Below are 9430 nucleotides of genomic sequence, written 5' to 3' on the forward strand. Positions count from 1 at the left end.
CTAAATCAGAGAAAAACATCACCATCAACGTGCAGCAGTCTGATGAAGGTCTCTACTGGTGTTCTACTGATGAGTTTGGATCATCTCCTCAGAGCGTTCTGAGGGTCAGAGGTCAGAACACTGACATCACTTCCTGTTTAAAGCCAATCTGCTGAGCTGATGATAAACTGACTGAACCAGCTTCCTCATCTCTCCTTTTTTTTTTTTTCTTTTTTTACCAAGTGGATCATCATGGCCTTGCCATATTGGTCCATTTGGTTGACCTTTATTATAATTATGAATTTATTTTATTATCAGTTGCAAACGGGACAGACATGGCTGTGGGATAGGACAGGGGGAAAGAATGAAAGAAAGAGAGGGAGAGAAAGAAATAAATCCAAAGGGGAGAATAGACGGTGAGAAGGGGGGGAAGAGAGAAAAAAAAAAAAAAACAAACAACAAAAAAAACTTCTGGGTCACCTGTATGGAGAAAAAAAAACAGAGGAGACAGCAAACAACAAAGAGCAACATAATAATAGAAAAAAAAAGCACCATCACAATAAACTAGCTAGTCATAGATATCAATAGTTACTAAATAATAAACGATATTGTGCAGCACGCAAGATAGACAGCGCACAGTGTGCTTTGAGGCAGCAGCCAAGAAAGCTGTAGTCCGCGTCTGTGAATACCCATGTGTACACCTGTGTGCATACCTGTGTGGGTCAGCATGCTTGCATTCCAAAGGTTTCTCCATGTAATGATCTGCTAGGGAGTGTGCGGAGCCACAGCCCTGTCCTTTATGGTATGAAGCAGGTATGGAGGAGATCAAAACTCCAGACATCCAGAGGCCCCCAGAACACAAGAGACCAAGGAAGACCCACAGAGGGGCAGCTGCGCCACTGTCCCAGTAAGAGCTAAGGAGAGTCCCAGATGAGGGCTCATTCAGCAGCCGCGGAGCAGAAGCCAGGGGGAGTTGCAGTGACGCGCCTGTGAGCTCCGCCGGCAGCCAGCTGTGCCTGAGTGACCGAGCCCCAGGCCGAGAGGCTGGGGGCACCCCACCTCCGAAATGGCCCGAGCGAGCCCCAATAAGCGGCCGCCAAGGAGTGAGCCGGTGTGTACCCGGACGCCCACCCCCAGATACAAAGAACCACCAATGCACCGACACCTGAGGGAGTCCGCCACCGGCAGGGGAAGTGGTGGTGGGTGGAGATAGGCCTCCAAACCTTGGAAGGCCCGAGATGTCCCCAGAGAGGTGGCGTCTGATACCCAACCTGACATATAGACACAAACATACAGGCACACACAGACACAAACATCCATTCCTACCCTCATGCTCTCATGTGCACTTCACACTCAACCGACGTGGAGACAAATATAAAGAGACGCTGTATACACGATCACACTCCCCAAGCGTACTCTACGAACTGGGTCTAGGTACCCTTGCCCCTGGAGGGGGAACTGCACCCAGACCCAGGTGGTGTTACCCTTTTCCCTGCGGTGGGGGGAGGCAGACCGCCCCGACTCCGCAGCAGCAGGAAGGCCCCACACTCCAGACCGCAGTCGGACGGCCAACTCCTCCTCCTAGCCCCCCCGCTCCAGCAGGCCGCAGAGAACGGGGGTGAGAGAAGACTCCAAACCTCCCTCCACCCGCTCATTGTAGTGTTGATGCATGTGTGTTCTAAGGTGCAATTAAAACCCAGGAGGGCATGGAGCTACCTGCCAGAGAGCAGCAGGTAAGCGCATAGTCCCTCCTGTTAGCCCTCAATGTCTACGTGTATTTAAAATTGAGAGGTGGGCAACGATGCCAGGGCTGAGGTGTACACCCTGATGGTAACTTGGACTCCGTGTATCGTGCCCACCCCCAAGATCCTATATGTATGTGTAATGAGAGTGTGAGTAATGTGAATGTCTAAGTTGTGGGATAAAATTGAGGCAGAGGCAGCCAGAAGGGGACAGGGGGGGGGGGTAGCCTCCTCTGCACCCTGGTGACATACCCCTACTCCAAGGCCCTGCATGTGTGGGTGGTTGTGGTGGAGCGGGAGGAGGGAGGCAGCTGGAGATGGGGAGGGAAGGAAGGGAGGGGCAGGTGACCCCTCCCTGGGGCCAGCTCCCCCGCTGACCCCCCAAATTATACATTTATTGCTTCCTCATCTCTCCTGCAGGTTCTGTGACACCAATCTCTGTTGCAACAACAGAAAGAGCAACAACAACAACAACCACCATCACCACTCATATCTCCCATCCTCCTCCTCCTTCCTCCTCCTCCTCGCGTTCAGCAGGAGGCGTGGATGATGAGTGGCGATAAACTTGCGAGAAGCAAGTTATGCTCAACTCCACCGGTGGAATCTGACAGCGTGGAAAAGTGTGAAAACATCCATGATCACCAACGGATTTCGAAGGGCTGGACTGCTGCATGATGGAGAGGAGGACACCGCCACGGCCCTTCAGAGGGTGTTCGACTCTGACACTGACAACGAGGATTTCTTTGGTTTTGAAAGTGACAACGAAGGAAAGAAGCGGAGAGTGGATGACGAAGCCACCCTGAGCCTGTTCGTATCCGACACTGGAGAAGAGGACTTTGGTGGTTTTAGTGCGCAGGAAGAAGAGAAAGATGGTGAATGACTGACTTTTCTTCTTGTTAAAGCCGTGTCACTGCACCTGAGCCTAAAAGGTAGTTGTTATATTTCCACTGTAGTGTCAATACACTATTAGAGCTTATGCCGAGTCAGACTGCACACACAATAGTTTGTTTACAAGTTGACTTCTTCTTTATTGGGATAACACAGAAGTAACACACACACATAACTGGGCGTGGTTCCCCCTACTGGCGATGGCTTGCATAGCACACAATAATTCTTGGTTCATACATAACAGTAGTCCGAAGCTATTTTTCTGGTGTGCTGTAGGTTATTGTTATATACTACATTTGGTACCCATTTATGAAGCACAGTACATGTTTCGTACTTGTAATTACCGCTACTTGTACATATACCTAAAAAGTTTTGCAAATATGTACCCATAACTTGTTTTTCAAAATATTAATAAAAGGGGTGTGTCTCCAAACAGCCATCTCTTTCCTGACAATTCACTTTGTGCATATTCTCTTACATATGATAAGTCAACATTGAAACACCTGCGGCTTTTAGTCACGTGCGGTAATGTATGTACAAAACAGGATTTTCCCCTGATTTTAGCTTGTGCGGCTAATATTCAGGTGCGCTTTGTAGTCCAGGAAATACGGTAATTTTCTTGAATTCTTACACATTTTACATGATATTAGTCGGCGGCTCCTTTACTAAACAGCTCCAACTGTTTGATTTGTTTGAATTTTACAGGACAGCTTTTTCCCGTGTTACTCGTTCATTATGGAGCTACTGTAGTTAACATGTAATGCTTCTCTAAAACCCTGTGACACAATCTTCTTTAACATTAGTGCGCATCAACCCCACATCTTCCCTGTTTTATTGCTGATGTTGGCCTGACAGTATTGGGGTAACAATGTCTCCTCTGTTTAGGAGAGGGCAGCAGGGTCACATCCTCACTGACATCACCTGTATTTGCACTACAGTCATTCCCTTCACTGACCTTTGCTCTCCTTCTCTTTTCCATCAGGTTGTGTAAAACTGAAACAGGCATTAAATGTTTACTACAAATGATGCTTTACACAGAAATGCATTGTTAGCTGTTTTTACACACCAGCCTGTGTGAACCTTTAGTCTGAGCATGGGGTCAAAGGTCAGGACAGAAATGCAGCACTGTAACACATATACATATGTAGAACATCAGACATTTGACTGATTTGTGTTGTGACAGCTAGTTTTTTCTTTATACAAATAAATCATCATCACACACAGAAGAAATGTGCAGACCGTACATTTATTAGCTAATATCAGTGGATACAAGAAAAATGGTATAAAGACAAACACTAGCAGCCTTAGCGTTTCTGTTCTGAATCTCTAATCTCTCACAGATATTCATCAAACCCTGTCCTCTATCAGCTTTCAACATAAGAAAAGTATTAGGCCTCATTGAAAAACAGTCTGTTTGCAGATGAAGTACTTTAAAAACTATACTTAAAAACATTTCATACACAAATCTGTCATTTATCCAGATTTTCTTGACTGAGTTTACAATTTACTAGAACTGCCAAAAACACATGAATACAAACAAATGATGAAGGATCCACTTCAAGGAAAGTGGAAAAGACTCTGTTAGCTGCTGTTTGCAGCTAGCAGAGGCTAACAGAGGCTAATACCAACGCTAACCAACAGTTTAGCATATCGTCGACAGCTCACCTCAGCATGGCTGTCCTCGGTCAGCAGTGAGCTTTATTAACTTGCACAAAGTTTTACACCCTGTTTGAGAGTAAATAAAAGTGGACATTTCTCAGCTCCAGCATTGACAGCTGAGGTAAACGGTGGACCGACAGCTTATCCACAAAATGGGAAAAACTCCGGTCCAGAATCCGGTCCAGTCCTCGTGGCAGTAAAAACTGTAATCATGCATACATGCTTTTGCACACCTGACCATTTTGTACAATATAATTGAAGTTTTGGATTTAAAAATTTAGCAGACGTGAACGAGCAACATTCCTGATGAGGCTGGTCAACGCTGTTCAACTAGAAGCCTACGTGGATGATATCCCAGCCTACACATCCCCCTGAACTGAATTGCCTCAGTGAAATACTTGCTCACTCACACCAAACTTCATTAAATGTGAATGTGTTACTTTGCTGGTTCCCAGTTGCAGCTTAAGTGCATCCAATATTAGATTTCCCAGCTTTTCAAACACACCATGAGCTGTGCCATTTTCTGGGCACAGCAGGTTAAAACCATATAAAGATTTCCTGATGTTGTATCTCCAATAACAGGTCACGGCATTTCGCTCTCGAGGCAGCCAGTGCCCTCCCTGCAGTCCCAAAAGGTTGATTCGGTTCATCTTGACGCACACCTGTGTGCACTTATATTCAAAAGGTTTTTCCGTGTAACGATCTGATAGTGGGTGTGGGGAGTCATAGCGGGCATGGACAAGATTCAGTATGAGGTACCGAGGTATTCGGGTGAGACCACTTGCTTCTTGGGATCCTTTGGCATCAGGGCTGTCCGGCCTTCAATTGAGCTTTTCAGGTCTATCTTTTTCTTTGTGTGTGTGTGTGTGTGTGTGTGTCTGTTTGTGTGTGTGTGTGTGTGTGTGTGTGTGTGTGTGTGTGTGTGTGTGTGTGTGTCCTGTCTGGCACTGTAGCAATCAGAATTATGTCTGAAGGCCAAGACAAATGCCCAACAGATTTACTTTCCCAAGTGGGCCTTTTGCAATACTGGTCCACTTGATTGTCATAGTTTATTTGATCTTTATTAGTTATTTTTATAAGTTATTGTAATCAGGCCAGACTGGACTCGGGGACGGGAAAGAAAAACAAGAAGAAAAGTTCAGAAGAAAGTTAACAGAAGGAGAGGGAAAGAAAAAGGAGAAAAGAGAGAGAGAGAGAAAAGACAATGAAAATCTGCTTCATCACCTTTTTTTTCTCTTTTTCCTTTCCCTGGATCACCTGTTGAGAAAGAAAAAAGAAAACAAGCAGAGGAAGACTAGAGCAATCGCATAAACAACATCACGATGATCTATGTGACTATAACAGTAAATACTAAATATTAAACATTATTGTAAGATCAACAGAACACAGTGTGCTTTGAGGTAGGAGCCCAAAAAGGGTGTAGTTTGTGTGTGTGATCACCCGTGTGTACACCTGTGAGCATGGACGCGCTTGTTTTTAAAAGGTTCCTTCATGTAATGATCTGCTAGAGGGTGTGGGGGGGCCACAGCCCCGTCCTCCAGGGTATGAAGCAGGTGTGGAGGAGATCAAAACTCCAGACATCCAGAGGCCCCCAGAACACAAGAGACCAAGGAAGACCCACAGAGGGGCAGCCGCGCCACTGTCCCGGAAAGAGCTGAGGAGAGTCCCAGATGAGGGCTCACTCAGCAGGCGCGGAGCAGAAGCTAGGGGGAGTTGCAGTGACGCGCCCGTGAGCTCCGCCGGCAGCCAGCTGTGCCTGAGTGACCCACCCCCGAAATGGCCTGAGCGAGCCCCAGGCTCCAGGCCCCGATAAGCATCCACCAAGGAGTGAGCCGGTGTGTACCTGGACGCCCATCCCCAGACACAAAGAACCACCAACGCACTGATGTCTGAGGGAGTCCGCCACCGGATATGAACTTTTTTCAAGACAGTGAATCTTGAAACCAGAGAAAAAATAGAGAATTTTAACTTGTTCCATTGGCAGATTTTTTTCACTTATTTCAAGCTAAAATATTTATTAGAATTCAAATTTAGACAGAAACAAAGTGAATAATATTATTTTATTATCACGTTGATGCAGCACATGGTTCAGTTAGCTTTGTATAAACACGTGTTAGAAATGTTCTTCAATCAGCTCTTTTTACTCTCATTTCACAGCCAGTACTTTTTACTTTTACTTGAGTAAAGAAGTTGAATTAGTACTTGGAGTATTTTTAACAGTAGTACTTCTACTTCAGTACACACTGTGTGTACTTTTACCACCTGTGTCTGAGACCTCCTTCAGGGTCCACCTGAAGCTCTCAGTCTGCTGTGGAAAAAGGAAATCCAGGTGAGTTTCTCCTGATCACCTGAGGCCGTCATTACTGTGTGAACCCACACACCACTCCTCACTCCTCCCACCTGCTGCACACAGTCACTGAGTACAGACCGGCTGATTCCTGTAAAGGGAGAGGCAGGAAGAGGCGGAGCAACACCTGAAAAACAAGAAGCTCAACGTCATTTTGCAGAAGTGAAAGTGTGAGAGAGCAGCAGCAGAGCTGCAGTCGAGTCCTGTTTGTCTCTAAAAGAAGATTCACTGGAGTCCATCAGGTTTCTCTCAGCAACAGTGGTGAGTGCAGCTGATCACACTTCCTGCTTCTACACAAATCTTCACTCTGTTCACTTCATCAGGGTCTAGAGCGCCACCTCATTTCTCCATGGTGCCACTTAGGCTACGTCCACACTCGCCCGGATAGATTTGAAAACAGCGCTCCGCGTCCACACTAGTGTTTTCAGTCGTTTTCACAGAGTTGTGCGTCCACATTAAGACGGCTGAAAACGCTTACGTTCCAGTCCTGCGCATGCGTGAAACGCAAGACGATTCGACCGGTCTCATTTCTGTCTGCCGCTTATTCACTTTCCGGCTGTTTGAAATGTCGCAGCAGAGGTGGAGGAAAAGCACCGAGTTTTAAAATGGACTAACAATGAGGTGGAGTTGTTGCTGCGAGTAACACAAAAGTACAAAGTTGCAAAAGCGAGAGAGAAATAAAGAATTTGAAGAAAAGCTCTGTGGAGCATGTGCAGACTGATATTCATCTTTAATAGGACTGTCAAAACTGCTGCTGTATAATGCTCTCCACTATCTTTGTTTAATTGGTCACATGCCTGCATCACATGACTAACATGCATCATCGTTTTAGAAAGTCTCTGTTTTCACTGTTCACTGTGACACAAACGCACCGTCTCCAAATTATTTACTTTCCAGCTGTTTGAATCGTCGCAGCAGAGGTGAGCAGCGTGATAGGAGTGGATGTAGCTGTGGGTAATGAGAAAAGATGAAAAGAACGATTGATAACTTTTTCGTTAAGGCCGGTGCTCTGACACGGAGCCATCAACCTCTCAGTGTCTAACACTGGTCTGCAGACGGCATCAGATAATGAGCCACATTAGATGGACTCTGAGCCCACTGACAGTAAAAGGGTGAAGTGTAGACATTTGGAAGAGAGCGGCCTGACCAGTTTCTCTGACTATGATACTGTAAAGCTGACAACATGATGCATTTACTGTGGTGAGTGTGCAAAGACCATGGCAGGTGTTGTGCCGAGGTAGGGATCCCCAACAGGATCTGTTTCCCTGCGTCAGGAACATCGGCTGGGCAGGGAAAGCGGACCCAACGCACTCCGCCTCCATCACGACCAACTAGACGTGGAAGGAGTGATGTTTTAGTGACAACATGAAAGATGAGTGTGACCGTTCAGTTTGTGGGTTACAACAGAAAATTATACATTTATTGTTCTCGTGTGTTATCGGACGGGATCATTTTAACAAACCGAGGACATTTTCCTGATAATTATCTGTATCCTCCTGTAACTTTACTGTTTAAAGAGCTAAAACCTCCAACATTTCAGGATCAATAAGTCCTTATAAGACGTGTTTGTGAGCTAAAAATCAAGAATGTGGGATACTGTTTGTCTGTGTCAGCCAAACAACTTCACATCTTTGTAACGACTGTTAAAAAGATGTTCATCCTGTTGATCCTGTTCATCTGGACGCTGCACTGTACAGCAGACACGACGTTGTTCAGTTTGTGTTTCAGATGAACCAGTTTGTGTCTGAGTGTGTTGCTGGGTCTCCACCAGTTACTCTGACAACTGAAGGTTCAAGATTTTTATTTTGACATTTGCACACAGGACCAACAGTCCATGCACAGTGGAATACTTGTGCAGAGCTTTCCAAGTCAAATCACACTTTAACAATATAAAGACAGAAAAAGCAGGAGGATAGAAATGAAGTCCGGAGTAGGGTAGTCGTACTATTTTCTATATACAAAGAAAAAGAAGAAAATGTACAGAGTGTGTAGTTCTCTACCTCTTATCGCACTCACAGTGTTGCACATTTGTTCCACAGATCTGTTTCACAAGTCTGTTGTGAGTGTATTGCCCGATGGTCAGTGAACCGATGATACATTCAAAATGAGGTTAAGTAGTGCTGTGTTATTTTAAGTGTTCAGTGTGTTTTTGTTTGCCGTCAGTCTGACAGTTGTGGGGAAGAAGCTGTTGAAGAATCGTGTTCTGTGTGTGATGCTGCTGTCCGCTCTGTTGTGTCTGAGATTGTATGTGCAGCTTTGTATGTGCAGGTCCATGGATGCAAGTGTTGTTCCCATAATCCTCTCTGCAGACTTTCTGACTCTGCAGAGCCTTCCTCTCTGTCTGTGTAGTGTTTCCATACCAGACAGTGATGCCTGCGGTGAGGATGCTGTCTATCAGTCCTCTGCAGGCCTGGGTGAGAGGGTGGTGGTTCATGCCAGCTTTCCTGAGCAGCCGAATGAAATAAAGCCTTTGCTGGGCTTTTTTCACAGTTGCTGTAGTGTTGAGAGTCCAGCTCAGGTCTGATGTAACCTGCAGTCCCAGGAATCTGTGGCTGTTTGCCCTCTCCACCTCCGTCCCTTTGACGATAAGAGGCTGCAGGGGAGGGAGTTCTTCCAAAAGTGCAGTATTCATTCCTTGGTCCGTGTTGAGGATGAGGTGAAGAAGCTTCTGTGATGAGTAGAAAGTTAAAGAAGTCCAGACGCTTTTCTCTCCAAGCTCCTCAGACTACTGACGCTTGTTTCTCTCTTTGTAAAATGAAATTTAAAGTGAATTTTGAATCAAATGTTTCTCTTCTTTCTCCCTCAGAGTGCAGAC

This window comes from Mchenga conophoros, linkage group LG3, assembly GCF_057382185.1.
Source record: "Mchenga conophoros isolate Kocher_MC1m ecotype Shallow Benthic linkage group LG3, M_conophoros_male_GT1.1, whole genome shotgun sequence".
Lineage (NCBI taxonomy): Eukaryota > Metazoa > Chordata > Actinopteri > Cichliformes > Cichlidae > Mchenga > Mchenga conophoros.